We start from the raw sequence: 15,787 nt of genomic DNA, 5'->3' as shown, positions 1-15,787 counted from the left end.
AAGTCACCCCATCTTGGATTCCCCTACGTCTCTAGTTTTCAAAAATGTGCTGGTTTGGTCGGTTTCCCCAGGTGCCGGCTGAGCTAGAGGCCAAAATCCACAGGTAGGCTCTGTTTTCTATGAAAAAATGTGATGTGTCCACGTTGTGTTTTGGGGCATTTCCTGTTGCGGGCGCCAGGCCTACCCACACAAGTGAGGTATCATTTTTATCGGGAGACTTGAGGGAATGCTGTGTGGAAGGAAATTTGTGGCTCCTCTCAGATTCCAGAACTTTCTGTCACAGAAATGTGAGGAACATGTGTTTTTTTAGCCAAATTTTGAAGTTTGCAAAGGATTCTGGGTAACAGAACCTGGTCAGAGCCCCACAAGTCACCCCATCTTGGATTCCCATATGTCTCTAGTTTTCAAACATGCACAGGTTTGGTAGGTTTCCCTATGTGCCGGCTGAGCTAGAGGCCAAAATCTACAGGTAGGCACTTTGCAAAAAACAGCTCTGTATTTTGTCAAAAAATGGGATGTGTCCACGTTGTGTTTTGGGGCATTTCCTGTCGCGGGCGTAGGCCTACCCACACAAGTGAGGTATCATTTTTATCGGGAGACTTGGGGGAACGCTGGGTGGAAGGAAATGTGTGGCTCCTCTCAGATTCCAGAACTTTCTGTCACCGAAATGTGAGGAAAACTTGTTTTTTTAGCCACTTTTTGAGGTTTGCAAAGGATTCTGGGTAACAGAACCTGGTCAGAGCCCCACGAGTCACCCCATCTTGGATTCCCCTAGGTCTCTAGTTTTCAAAAATGCACAGGTTTGGTAGGTTTCCCTATGTGCCGGCTGAGGTAGAGGCCAAAATCTACAGGTAGGCACTTTGCAAAAAACAGCTCTGTATTTTGTCAAAAAATGGGATGTGTCCACGTTGTGTTTTGGAGCATTTCCTGTCGCTGGCGCTAGGCCTACCCACACAAGTGAGGTATCATTTTTATCGGGAGACTAGGGGGAACGCTGGGTGGAAGGAAATTTGTGGCTCCTCTCAGATTCTAGAACTTTCTGTCACCGAAATTGAGGAAAACTTGTTTTTTTAGCCACTTTTTGAGGTTTGCAAAGGATTCTGGGTAACAACCTGGTCAGAGCCCCACGAGTCACCCCATCTTGGATTCCCCTAGGTCTCTAGTTTTAAAAAATGCACAGGTTTGGTAGGTTTCCCTATGTGTCGGCTGAGCTAGAGGCCAAAATCTACAGGTAGGCACTTTGCAAAAAACAGCTCTGTATTTTGTCAAAAAATGGGATGTGTCCACGTTGTGTTTTGGGGCATTTCCTGTCGCGGGCGCTAGGCCTACCCACACAAGTGAGGTATCATTTTTATCCGAAGACTTGGGGGAATGCTGGGTGGAAGGAAATTTGTGGCTCCTCTCAGATTCCAGAACTTTCTGTCACGAAATGTGAGGAAAAACATGTTATTTTAGCCATATTTTGAGGTTTGCAAAGGATTCTGGGTAACAGAACCTGGTCAGAGCCCCACGAGTCACCCCATCTTGGATTCCCCTAGGTCTCTAGTTTTCAAAAATGCACAGGTTTGGTAGGTTTCCCTATGTGCCGGCTGAGGTAGAGGCCAAAATCTACAGGTAGGCACTTTGCAAAAAACAGCTCTGTATTTTGTCAAAAAATGGGATGGTCCACGTTGTGTTTTGGAGCATTTCCTGTCGCTAGGCCTACCCACACAAGTGAGGTATCATTTTTATCGGGAGACTAGGGGGAACGCTGGGTGGAAGGAAATTTGTGGCTCCTCTCAGATTCCAGAACTTTCTGTCACCGAAATGTGAGGAAAACTTGTTTTTTTAGCCACTTTTTGAGGTTTGCAAAGGATTCTGGGTAACAGAACCTGGTCAGAGCCCCACGAGTCACCCCATCTTGGATTCCCCTAGGTCTCTAGTTTTAAAAAATGCACAGGTTTGGTAGGTTTCCCTATGTGTCGGCTGAGCTAGAGGCCAAAATCTACAGGTAGGCACTTTGCAAAAAACAGCTCTGTATTTTGTCAAAAAATGGGATGTGTCCACGTTGTGTTTTGGGGCATTTCCTGTCGCGGGCGCTAGGCCTACCCACACAAGTGAGGTATCATTTTTATCCGAAGACTTGGGGGAATGCTGGGTGGAAGGAAATTTGTGGCTCCTCTCAGATTCCAGAACTTTCTGTCACGAAAAGTGAGGAAAACGTGTTATTTTAGCCATATTTTGAGGTTTGCAAAGGATTCTGGGTAACAGAACCTGGTCAGAGCCCCACAAGTCACCCCATCTTGGATTCCCCTACGTCTCTAGTTTTAAAAAATGTGCTGGTTTGGTCGGTTTCCCCAGGTGCCGGCTGAGCTAGAGGCCAAAATCCACAGGTAGGCTCTGTTTTCTATGAAAAAATGTCATGTGTCCACGTTGTGTTTTGGGGCATTTCCTGTCGCGGGCGCCAGGCCTACCCACACAAGTGAGGTATCATTATTATCGGGAGACTTGAGGGAATGCTGTGTGGAAGGAAATTTGTGGCTCCTCTCAGATTCCAGAACTTTCTGTCACAGAAATGTGAGGAACATGTGTTTTTTTAGCCAAATTTTGAAGTTTGCAAAGGATTCTGGGTAACAGAACCTGGTCAGAGCCCCACAAGTCACCCCATCTTGGATTCCCATATGTCTCTAGTTTTCAAACATGCACAGGTTTGGTAGGTTTCCCTATGTGCCGGCTGAGCTAGAGGCCAAAATCTACAGGTAGGCACTTTGCAAAAAACAGCTCTGTATTTTGTCAAAAAATGGGATGTGTCCACGTTGTGTTTTGGGGCATTTCCTGTCGCGGGCGTAGGCCTACCCACACAAGTGAGGTATAATTTTTATCGGGAGACTTGGGGGAACGCTGGGTGGAAGGAAATGTGTGGCTCCTCTCAGATTCCAGAACTTTCTGTCACCGAAATGTGAGGAAAACTTGTTTTTTTAGCCACTTCTTGAGGTTTGCAAAGGATTCTGGGTAACAGAACCTGGTCAGAGTCCCACGAGTCACCCCATCTTGGATTCCCCTAGGTCTCTAGTTTTCAAAAATGCACAGGTTTGGTAGGTTTCCCTATGTGTCGGCTGAGCTAGAGGCCAAAATCTACAGGTAGGCACTTTGCAAAAAACAGCTCTGTATTTTGTCAAAAAATGGGATGTGTCCACGTTGTGTTTTGGGGCATTTCCTGTCGCGGGCGCTAGGCCTACCCACACAAGTGAGGTATCATTTTTATCGGGAGACTTGGAGGAACGCTAGGTAGAAGGAAATTTGTGGCTCCTCTCAGATTCCAGAACTTTCTGTCACCGAAATGTGAGGAAAACTTGTTTTTTTAGCCACTTTTTGAGGTTTGCAAAGGATTCTGGGTAACAGAACCTGGTCAGAGCCCCACGAGTCACCCCATCTTGGATTCCCCTAGGTCTCTAGTTTTCAAAAATGCACAGGTTTGGTAGGTTTCCCTATGTGCCGGCTGAGGTAGAGGCCAAAATCTACAGGTAGGCACTTTGCAAAAAACAGCTCTGTATTTTGTCAAAAAATGGGATGTGTCCACGTTATGTTTTGGGGCATTTAATGTCGCGGGCGCTAGGCCTACCCACACAAGTGAGGTATCATTTTTATCGGGAGACTTGGGGGAACGCTAGGTAGAAGGAAATTTGTGGCTTCTCTCAGATTCCAGAACTTTCTGTCACGAAATGTGAGGAAAACGTGTTATTTTAGCCATATTTTGAGGTTTGCAAAGGATTCTGGGTAACAGAACCTGGTCAGAGCCCCACAAGTCACCCCATCTTGGATTCCCCTACGTCTCTAGTTTTCAAAAATGTGCTGGTTTGGTCGGTTTCCCTAGGTGCCGGCTGAGCTAGAGGCCAAAATCCACAGGTAGGCTCTGTTTTCTATGAAAAAATGTGATGTGTCCACGTTGTGTTTTGGGGCATTTCCTGTCGCGGGCGCCAGGCCTACCCACACAAGTGAGGTATCATTTTTTTCGGGAGACTTGAGGGAATGCTGTGTGGAAGGAAATTTGTGGCTCCTCTCAGATTCCAGAACTTTCTGTCACAGAAATGTGAGGAACATGTGTTTTTTTAGCCAAATTTTGAAGTTTGCAAAGGATTCTCGGTAACAGAACCTGGTCAGAGCCCCACAAGTCACCCCATCTTGGATTCCCATATGTCTCTAGTTTTCAAACATGCACAGGTTTGGTAGGTTTCCCTATGTGCCGGCTGAGCTAGAGGCCAAAATCTACAGGTAGGCACTTTGCAAAAAACAGCTCTGTATTTTGTCAAAAAATGGGATGTGTCCACGTTGTGTTTTGGGGCATTTCCTGTCGCGGGCGTAGGCCTACCCACACAAGTGAGGTATCATTTTTATCGGGAGACTTGGGGGAACGCTGGGTGGAAGGAAATTTGTGGCTCCTCTCAGATTCCAGAACTTTCTGTCACCGAAATGTGAGGAAAACTTGTTTTTTTAGCCACTTCTTGAGGTTTGCAAAGGATTCTGGGTAACAGAACCTGGTCAGAGCCCCACGAGTCACCCCATCTTGGATTCCCCTAGGTCTCTAGTTTTCAAAAATGCACAGGTTTGGTAGGTTTCCCTATGTGTCGGCTGAGCTAGAGGCCAAAATCTACAGGTAGGCACTTTGCAAAAAACAGCTCTGTATTTTGTCAAAAAATGGGATGTGTCCACGTTGTGTTTTGGGGCATTTCCTGTCGCGGGCGCTAGGCCTACCCACACAAGTGAGGTATCATTTTTATCGGGAGACTTGGAGGAACGCTAGGTAGAAGGAAATTTGTGGCTCCTCTCAGATTCCAGAACTTTCTGTCACCGAAATGTGAGGAAAACTTGTTTTTTTAGCCACTTTTTGAGGTTTGCAAAGGATTCTGGGTAACAGAACCTGGTCAGAGCCCCACGAGTCACCCCATCTTGGATTCCCCTAGGTCTCTAGTTTTAAAAAATGCACAGGTTTGGTAGGTTTCCCTATGTGCCGGCTGAGCTAGAGGCCAAAATCTACAGGTAGGCACTTTGCAAAAAACAGCTCTGTATTTTGTCAAAAAATGGGATGTGTCCACGTTGTGTTTTGGAGCATTTCCTGTCGCTGGCGCTAGGCCTACCCACACAAGTGAGGTATCATTTTTATCGGGAGACTAGGGGGAACGCTGGGTGGAAGGAAATTTGTGGCTCCTCTCAGATTCTAGAACTTTCTGTCACCGAAATTGAGGAAAACTTGTTTTTTTAGCCACTTTTTGAGGTTTGCAAAGGATTCTGGGTAACAGAACCTGGTCAGAGCCCCACGAGTCACCCCATCTTGGATTCCCCTAGGTCTCTAGTTTTAAAAAATGCACAGGTTTGGTAGGTTTCCCTATGTGTCGGCTGAGCTAGAGGCCAAAATCTACAGGTAGGCACTTTGCAAAAAACAGCTCTGTATTTTGTCAAAAAATGGGATGTGTCCACGTTGTGTTTTGGGGCATTTCCTGTCGCGGGCGCTAGGCCTACCCACACAAGTGAGGTATCATTTTTATCCGAAGACTTGGGGGAATGCTGGGTGGAAGGAAATTTGTGGCTCCTCTCAGATTCCAGAACTTTCTGTCACGAAATGTGAGGAAAACGTGTTATTTTAGCCATATTTTGAGGTTTGCAAAGGATTCTGGGTAACAGAACCTGGTCAGAGCCCCACAAGTCACCCCATCTTGGATTCCCCTACGTCTCTAGTTTTCAAAAATGTGCTGGTTTGGTCGGTTTCCCCAGGTGCCGGCTGAGCTAGAGGCCAAAATCCACAGGTAGGCTCTGTTTTCTATGAAAAAATGTGATGTGTCCACGTTGTGTTTTGGGGCATTTCCTGTCGCGGGCGCCAGTCCTACCCACACAAGTGAGGTATCATTTTTATCGGGAGACTTGAGGGAATGCTGTGTGGAAGGAAATTTGTGGCTCCTCTCAGATTCCAGAACTTTCTGTCACAGAAATGTGAGGAACATGTGTTTTTTTAGCCAAATTTTGAAGTTTGCAAAGGATTCTGGGTAACAGAACCTGGTCAGAGCCCCACAAGTCACCCCATCTTGGATTCCCATATGTCTCTAGTTTTCAAACATGCACAGGTTTGGTAGGTTTCCCTATGTGCCGGCTGAGCTAGAGGCCAAAATCTACAGGTAGGCACTTTGCAAAAAACAGCTCTGTATTTTGTCAAAAAATGGGATGTGTCCACGTTGTGTTTTGGGGCATTTCCTGTCGCGGGCGTAGGCCTACCCACACAAGTGAGGTATCATTTTTATCGGGAGACTTGGGGGAACGCTGGGTGGAAGGAAATGTGTGGCTCCTCTCAGATTCCAGAACTTTCTGTCACCGAAATGTGAGGAAAACTTGTTTTTTTAGCCACTTCTTGAGGTTTGCAAAGGATTCTGGGTAACAGAACCTGGTCAGAGTCCCACGAGTCACCCCATCTTGCATTCCCCTAGGTCTCTAGTTTTCAAAAATGCACAGGTTTGGTAGGTTTCCCTATGTGTCGGCTGAGCTAGAGGCCAAAATCTACAGGTACGCACTTTGCAAAAAACAGCTCTGTATTTTGTCAAAAAATGGGATGTGTCCACGTTGTGTTTTGGGGCATTTCCTGTCGCGGGCGCTAGGCCTACCCACACAAGTGAGGTATCATTTTTATCGGGAGACTTGGAGGAACGCTAGGTAGAAGGAAATTTGTGGCTCCTCTCAGATTCCAGAACTTTCTGTCACCGAAATGTGAGGAAAACTTGTTTTTTTAGCCACTTTTTGAGGTTTGCAAAGGATTCTGGGTAACAGAACCTGGTCAGAGCCCCACGAGTCACCCCATCTTGGATTCCCCTAGGTCTCTAGTTTTCAAAAATGCACAGGTTTGGTAGGTTTCCCTATGTGCCGGCTGAGGTAGAGGCCAAAATCTACAGGTAGGCACTTTGCAAAAAACAGCTCTGTATTTTGTCAAAAAATGGGATGTGTCCACGTTATGTTTTGGGGCATTTAATGTCGCGGGCGCTAGGCCTACCCACACAAGTGAGGTATCATTTTTATCGGGAGACTTGGGGGAATGCTAGGTAGAAGGAAATTTGTGGCTTCTCTCAGATTCCAGAACTTTCTGTCACGAAATGTGAGGAAAACGTGTTATTTTAGCCATATTTTGAGGTTTGCAAAGGATTCTGGGTAACAGAACCTGGTCAGAGCCCCACAAGTCACCCCATCTTGGATTCCCCTACGTCTCTAGTTTTAAAAAATGTGCTGGTTTGGTCGGTTTCCCTAGGTGCCGGCTGAGCTAGAGGCCAAAATCCACAGGTAGGCTCTGTTTTCTATGAAAAAATGTGATGTGTCCACGTTGTGTTTTGGGGCATTTCCTGTCGCGGGCGCCAGGCCTACCCACACAAGTGAGGTATCATTTTTTTCGGGAGACTTGAGGGAATGCTGTGTGGAAGGAAATTTGTGGCTCCTCTCAGATTCCAGAACTTTCTGTCACAGAAATGTGAGGAACATGTGTTTTTTTAGCCAAATTTTGAAGTTTGCAAAGGATTCTCGGTAACAGAACCTGGTCAGAGCCCCACAAGTCACCCCATCTTGGATTCCCATATGTCTCTAGTTTTCAAACATGCACAGGTTTGGTAGGTTTCCCTATGTGCCGGCTGAGCTAGAGGCCAAAATCTACAGGTAGGCACTTTGCAAAAAACAGCTCTATATTTTGTCAAAAAATGGGATGTGTCCACGTTGTGTTTTGGGGCATTTCCTGTCGCGGGCGTAGGCCTACCCACACAAGTGAGGTATCATTTTTATCGGGAGACTTGGGGGAACGCTGGGTGGAAGGAAATTTGTGGCTCCTCTCAGATTCCAGAACTTTCTGTCACCGAAATGTGAGGAAAACTTGTTTTTTTAGCCACTTCTTCAGGTTTGCAAAGGATTCTGGGTAACAGAACCTGGTCAGAGCCCCACGAGTCACCCCATCTTGGATTCCCCTAGGTCTCTAGTTTTCAAAAATGCACAGGTTTGGTAGGTTTCCCTATGTGTCGGCTGAGCTAGAGGCCAAAATCTACAGGTAGGCACTTTGCAAAAAACAGCTCTGTATTTTGTCAAAAAATGGGATGTGTCCACGTTGTGTTTTGGGGCATTTCCTGTCGCGGGCGCTAGGCCTACCCACACAAGTGAGGTATCATTTTTATCGGGAGACTTGGAGGAACGCTAGGTAGAAGGAAATTTGTGGCTCCTCTCAGATTCCAGAACTTTCTGTCACCGAAATGTGAGGAAAACTTGTTTTTTTAGCCACTTTTTGAGGTTTGCAAAGGATTCTGGGTAACAGAACCTGGTCAGAGCCCCACGAGTCACCCCATCTTGGATTCCCCTAGGTCTCTAGTTTTCAAAAATGCACAGGTTTGGTAGGTTTCCCTATGTGCCGGCTGAGGTAGAGGCCAAAATCTACAGGTAGGCACTTTGCAAAAAACAGCTCTGTATTTTGTCAAAAAATGGTATGTGTCCACGTTGTGTTTTGGAGCATTTCCTGACGCTGGCGCTAGGCCTACCCACACAAGTGAGGTACCATTTTTATCGGGAGACTAGGGGGAACGCTGGGTGGAAGGAAATTTGTGGCTCCTCTCAGATTCTAGAACTTTCTGTCACCGAAATTGAGGAAAACTTGTTTTTTTAGCCACTTTTTGAGGTTTGCAAAGGATTCTGGGTAACAGAACCTGGTCAGAGCCCCACGAGTCACCCCATCTTGGATTCCCCTAGGTCTCTAGTTTTAAAAAATGCACAGGTTTGGTAGGTTTCCCTATGTGTCGGCTGAGCTAGAGGCCAAAATCTACAGGTAGGCACTTTCAAAAAACAGCTCTGTATTTTGTCAAAAAATGGGATGTGTCCACGTTGTGTTTAGGGGCATTTCCTGTCGCGGGCGCTAGGCCTACCCACACAAGTGAGGTATCATTTTTATCCGAAGACTTGGGGGAATGCTGGGTGGAAGGAAATTTGTGGCTCCTCTCAGATTCCAGAACTTTCTGTCACCGAAATGTGAGGAAAACTTGTTTTTTTAGCCACTTTTTGAGGTTTGCAAAGGATTCTGGGTAACAGAACCTGGTCAGAGCCCCACGAGTCACCCCATCTTGGATTCCCCTAGGTCTCTAGTTTTAAAAAATGCACAGGTTTGGTAGGTTTCCCTATGTGCCGGCTGAGCTAGAGGCCAAAATCTACAGGTAGGCACTTTGCAAAAAACAGCTCTGTATTTTGTCAAAAAATGGGATGTGTCCACGTTGTGTTTTGGGGCATTTCCTGTCGCGGGCGCTAGGCCTACCCACACAAGTGAGGTATCATTTTTATCGGGAGACTTGGAGGAACGCTAGGTAGAAGGAAATTTGTGGCTCCTCTCAGATTCCAGAACTTTCTGTCACCGAAATGTGAGGAAAACTTGTTTTTTTAGCCACTTTTTGAGGTTTGCAAAGGATTCTGGGTAACAGAACCTGGTCAGAGCCCCACGAGTCACCCCATCTTGGATTCCCCTAGGTCTCTAGTTTTCAAAAATGCACAGGTTTGGTAGGTTTCCCTATGTGCCGGCTGAGGTAGAGGCCAAAATCTACAGGTAGGCACTTTGCAAAAAACAGCTCTGTATTTTGTCAAAAAATGGGATGTGTCCACGTTGTGTTTTGGGGCATTTCCTGTCGCTGGCGCTAGGCCTACCCACACAAGTGAGGTATCATTTTTATCGGGAGACTTGGGGGAATGCTGGGTGGAAGGAAATTTGTGGCTCCTCTCAGATTCCAGAACTTTCTGTCACCGAAATGTGAGGAAAACTTGTTTTTTTTAACTACTTTTTGAGGTTTGCAAAGGATTCTGGGTAACAGAACCTGGTCAGAGCCCCACGAGTCACCCCATCTTGGATTTCCCTAGGTCTCTAGTTTTCAAAAATGCACAGGTTTGGTAGGTTTCCCTATGTGCCGGCTGAGCTAGAGGCCAAAATCTACAGGTAGGCACTTTGCAAAAAACAGCTCTTTATTTTGTCAAAAAATGGGATGTGTCCACGTTGTGTTTTGGGGCATTTGCTGTCGCGGGCGCTAGGCCTACCCACACAAGTGAGGTATCATTTTTATCGGGAGACTTGGGGGAACGCTAGGTAGAAGGAAATTTGTGGCTCCTCTCAGATTCCAGAACTTTCTGTCACCGAAATGTGAGGAAAACTTGTTTTTTTAGCCACTTTTTGAGGTTTGCAAAGGATTCTGGGTAACAGAACCTGGTCAGAGCCCCACGAGTTACCCCATCTTGGATTCCCCTAGGTCTCTAGTTTTCAAAAATGCACAGGTTTGGTAGGTTTCCCTATGTGCCGGCTGAGCTAGAGGCCAAAATCTACAGGTAGGCACTTTGCAAAAAACAGCTCTGTATTTTGTCAAAAAATGGGATGTGTCCACGTTGTGTTTTGGGGCATTTCCTGTCGCGGGCGCTAGGCCTACCCACACAAGTGAGGTATAATTTTTATCGGGAGACTTGGGGGAACACTGGGTGGAAGGAAATTTGTGGCTCCTCTCAGATTCCAGTACTTTCTGTCACCGAAATGTGAGGAAAACTTGTTTTTTTAGCCACTTTTTGAGGTTTGCAAAGGATTCTGGGTAACAGAACCTAGTCAGAGCCCCACGAGTCACCCCATCTTGGATTCCCCTACGTCTCTAGTTTTCAAAAATGCACAGGTTTGGTAGGTTTCCCTATGTGCCGGCTGAGCTAGAGGCCAAAATCTCCAGGTAGGCGCTTTGGAAAAAACAGCTCTGTATTTTGTCAAAAAATGGGATGTGTCCACGTTGTGTTTTGGGGCATTTCCTGTCGCGGGGGTAGGCCTACCCACACAAGTGAGGTATCATTTTTATCGGGAGACTTGGGGGAACGCTGGGTGGAAGGAAATTTGTGGCTCCTCTCAGATTCCAGAACTTTCTGTCACGAAATGTGAGGAAAACGTGTTATTTTAGCCATATTTTGAGGTTTGCAAAGGATTCTGGGTAACAGAACCTGGTCAGAGCCCCACAAGTCACCCCATCTTGGATTCCCCTACGTCTCTAGTTTTCAAAAATGTGCTGGTTTGGTCGGTTTCCCCAGGTGCCGGCTGAGCTAGAGGCCAAAATCCACAGGTAGGCTCTGTTTTCTATGAAAAAATGTGATGTGTCCACGTTGTGTTTTGGGGCATTTCCTGTCGCGGGCGCCAGGCCTACCCACACAAGTGAGGTATCATTTTTATCGGGAGACTTGAGGGAATGCTGTGTGGAAGGAAATTTGTGGCTCCTCTCAGATTCCAGAACTTTCTGTCACAGAAATGTGAGGAAAACTTGTTTTTTTAGCCACTTTTTGAGGTTTGCAAAGGATTCTGGGTAACAGAACCTGGTCAGAGCCCCACGAGTCACCCCATCTTGGATTCCCCTAGGTCTCTAGTTTTCAAAAATGCACAGGTTTGGTAGGTTTCCCTATGTGCCGGCTGAGCTAGAGGCCAAAATCTACAGGTAGGCACTTTGCAAAAAACTGCTCTGTATTTTGTAAAAAAATGGGATGTGTCCACGTTGTGTTTTGGGGCATTTCCTGTCGCGGGCGCTAGGCCTACCCACACAAGTGAGGTATAATTTTTATCCGGAGACTTGGGGGAACGCTGGGTGGAAGGAAATTTGTGGCTCCTCTCAGATTCCAGAACTTTCTGTCACAGAAATGTAAGGAAAACTTGTTTTTTTAGCCACTTTTTGAGGTTTGCAAAGGATTCTGGGTAACAGAACCTGGTCAGAGCCCCACGAGTCACCCCATCTTGGATTCCCCTAGGTCTCTAGTTTTCAAAAATGCACAGGTTTGGTAGGTTTCCCTATGTGCCGGCTGAGCTAGAGGCCAAAATCTACAGGTAGGCACTTTGCAAAAAACAGCTCTGTATTTTGTCAAAAAATGGGATGTGTCCACGTTGTGTTTTGGGGCATTTGCTGTCGCGGGCGCTAGGCCTACCCACACAAGTGAGGTATCATTTTTATCGGGAGACTTGGGGGAACTCTAGGTAGAAGGAAATTTGTGGCTCCTCTCAGATTCCAGAACTTTCTGTCACGAAATGTGAGGAAAACGTGTTATTTTAGCCATATTTTGAGGTTTGCAAAGGATTCTGGGTAACAGAACCTGGTCAGAGCCCCACAAGTCACCCCATCTTGGATTCCCCTACGTCTCTAGTTTTCAAAAATGTGCTGGTTTGGTCGGTTTCCCCAGGTGCCGGCTGAGCTAGAGGCCAAAATCCACAGGTAGGCTCTGTTTTCTATGAAAAAATGTGATGTGTCCACGTTGTGTTTTGGGGCATTTCCTGTCGCGGGCGCCAGGCCTACCCACACAAGTGAGGTATCATTTTTATCGGGAGACTTGGGGGAATGCTGTGGGGAAGGAAATTTGTGGCTCCTCTCAGATTCCAGAACTTTCTGTCACAGAAATGTGAGGAACATGTGTTTTTTTAGCCAAATTTTGAAGTTTGCAAAGGATTCTGGGTAACAGAACCTGGTCAGAGCCCCACAAGTCACCCCATCTTGGATTCCCATATGTCTCTAGTTTTCAAACATGCACAGGTTTGGTAGGTTTCCCTATGTGCCGGCTGAGCTAGAGGCCAAAATCTACAGGTAGGCACTTTGCAAAAAACAGCTCTGTATTTTGTCAAAAAATGGGATGTGTCCACGTTGTGTTTTGGGGCATTTCCTGTCGCGGGGGTAGGCCTACCCACACAAGTGAGGTATCATTTTTATCGGGAGACTTGGGGGAACGCTGGGTGGAAGGAAATTTGTGGCTCCTCTCAGATTCCAGAACTTTCTGTCACCGAAATGTGAGGAAAACTTGTTTTTTTAGCCACTTTTTGAGGTTTGCAAAGGATTCTGGGTAACAGAACCTGGTCAGAGCCCCACGAGTCACCCCATCTTGGATTCCCCTAGGTCTCTAGTTTTCAAAAATGCACAGGTTTGGTAGGTTTCCCTATGTGCCGGCTGAGCTAGAGGCCAAAATCTACAGGTAGGCACTTTGCAAAAAACAGCTCTGTATTTTGTCAAAAAATGGGATGTGTCCACGTTGTGTTTTGGGGCATATCCTGTCGCGGGCGCTAGGCCTACCCACACAAGTGAGGTATAATTTTTATCCGGAGACTTAGGGGAACGCTGGGTGGAAGGAAATTTGTGGCTCCTCTCAGATTCCAGAACTTTCTGTCACCGAAATGTGAGGAAAACTTGTTTTTTTAGCCACTTTTTGAGGTTTGCAAAGGATTCTGGGTAACAGAACCTGGTCAGAGCCCCACGAGTCACCCCATCTTGGATTCCCCTAGGTCTCTAGTTTTCAAAAATGCACAGGTTTGGTAGGTTTCCCTATGTGTCGGCTGAGCTAGAGGCCAAAATCTACAGGTAGGCACTTTGCAAAAAACAGCTCTGTATTTTGTCAAAAAATGGGATGTGTCCACATTGTGTTTTGGGGCATTTCCTGTCGCGGGGGCTAGGCCTACCCACACAAGTGAGGTATCATTTTTATCGGGAGACTTGTGGGAATGCTGGGTGGAAGGAAATTTGTGGCTCCTCTCAGATTCCAGAACTTTCTGTCACGAAATGTGAGGAAAACGTGTTATTTTAGCCATATTTTGAGGTTTGCAAAGGATTCTGGGTAACAGAACCTGGTCAGAGCCCCACAAGTCACCCCATCTTGGATTCCCCTACGTCTCTAGTTTTCAAAAATGTGCTGGTTTGGTCGGTTTCCCCAGGTGCCGGCTGAGCTAGAGGCCAAAATCCACAGGTAGGCTCTGTTTTCTATGAAAAAATGTGATGTGTCCACGTTGTGTTTTGGGGCATTTCCTGTCGCGGGCGCCAGGCCTACCCACACAAGTGAGGTATCATTTTTATCGGGAGACTTGGGGGAATGCTGTGGGGAAGGAAATTTGTGGCTCCTCTCAGATTCCAGAACTTTCTGTCACAGAAATGTGAGGAACATGTGTTTTTTTAGCCAAATTTTGAAGTTTGCAAAGGATTCTGGGTAACAGAACCTGGTCAGAGCCCCACAAGTCACCCCATCTTGGATTCCCATATGTCTCTAGTTTTCAAACATGCACAGGTTTGGTAGGTTTCCCTATGTGCCGGCTGAGCTAGAGGCCAAAATCTACAGGTAGGCACTTTGCAAAAAACAGCTCTGTATTTTGTCAAAAAATGGGATGTGTCCACGTTGTGTTTTGGGGCATTTCCTGTCGCGGGCGTAGGCCTACCCACACAAGTGAGGTATCATTTTTATCGGGAGACTTGGGGGAACGCTGGGTGGAAGGAAATTTGTGGCTCCTCTCAGATTCCAGAACTTTCTGTCACCGAAATGTGAGGAAAACTTGTTTTTTTAGCCACTTTTTGAGGTTTGCAAAGGATTCTGGGTAACAGAACCTGGTCAGAGCCCCACGAGTCACCCCATCTTGGATTCCCCTAGGTCTCTAGTTTTCAAAAATGCACAGGTTTGGTAGGTTTCCCTATGTGCCGGCTGAGCTAGAGGCCAAAATCTACAGGTAGGCACTTTGCAAAAAACAGCTCTGTATTTTGTCAAAAAATGGGATGTGTCCACGTTGTGTTTTGGGGCATATCCTGTCGCGGGCGCTAGGCCTACCCACACAAGTGAGGTATCATTTTTATCCGGAGACTTAGGGGAACGCTGGGTGGAAGGAAATTTGTGGCTCCTCTCAGATTCCAGAACTTTCTGTCACCGAAATGTGAGGAAAACTTGTTTTTTTAGCCACTTTTTGAGGTTTGCAAAGGATTCTGGGTAACAGAACCTGGTCAGAGCCCCACGAGTCACCCCATCTTGGATTCCCCTAGGTCTCTAGTTTTCAAAAATGCACAGGTTTGGTAGGTTTCCCTATGTGTCGGCTGAGCTAGAGGCCAAAATCTACAGGTAGGCACTTTGCAAAAAACAGCTCTGTATTTTGTCAAAAAATGGGATGTGTCCACATTGTGTTTTGGGGCATTTCCTGTCGCGGGGGCTAGGCCTACCCACACAAGTGAGGTATCATTTTTATCGGGAGACTTGGGGGAATGCTGGGTGGAAGGAAATTTGTGGCTCCTCTCAGATTCCAGAACTTTCTGTCACAGAAATGTGAGGAAAACTTGTTTTTTTTAGCCACTTTTTGAGGTTTGCAAAGGATTCTGGGTAACAGAACCTGGTCAGAGCCCCACGAGTCACCCCATCTTGGATTCCCCTAGGTCTCTAGTTTTCAAAAATGCACAGGTTTGGTAGGTTTCCCTATGTGCCGGCTGAGCTAGAGGCCAAAATCTACAGGTAGGCACTTTGCAAAAAACAGCTCTGTATTTTGTCAAAAAATGGGATGTGTCCACGTTGTGTTTTGGGGCATTTGCTGTCGCGGGCGCTAGGCCTACCCACACAAGTGAGGTATCATTTTTATCCAGAGACTTGGGGGAACGCTGGGTGGAAGGAAATTTGTGGCTCCTCTCAGATTCCAGAACTTTCTGTCACCGAAATGTGAGGAAAACTTGTTTTTTTAGCCACTTTTTGAGGTTTGCAAAGGATTCTGGGTAACAGAACCTGGTCAGAGCCCCACGAGTCACCCCATCTTGGATTCCCCTAGGTCTCTAGTTTTCAAAAATGCACAGGTTTGGTAGGTTTCCCTATGTGTCGGCTGAGCTAGAGGCCAAAATCTACAGGTAGGCACTTTGCAAAAAACAGCTCTGTATTTTGTCAAAAAATGGGATGTGTCCACATTGTGTTTTGGGGCATTTCCTGTCGCGGGGGCTAGGCCTACCCACACAAGTGAGGTATCATTTTTATCGGGAGACTTGGGGGAATG

The sequence above is a fragment of the Pleurodeles waltl genome, chromosome 5 (genome assembly GCF_031143425.1).
Source record: "Pleurodeles waltl isolate 20211129_DDA chromosome 5, aPleWal1.hap1.20221129, whole genome shotgun sequence".
In the NCBI taxonomy this organism is placed as follows: Eukaryota; Metazoa; Chordata; class Amphibia; order Caudata; family Salamandridae; genus Pleurodeles; species Pleurodeles waltl.
Note: the sequence above shows the minus strand (reverse complement) of the source record.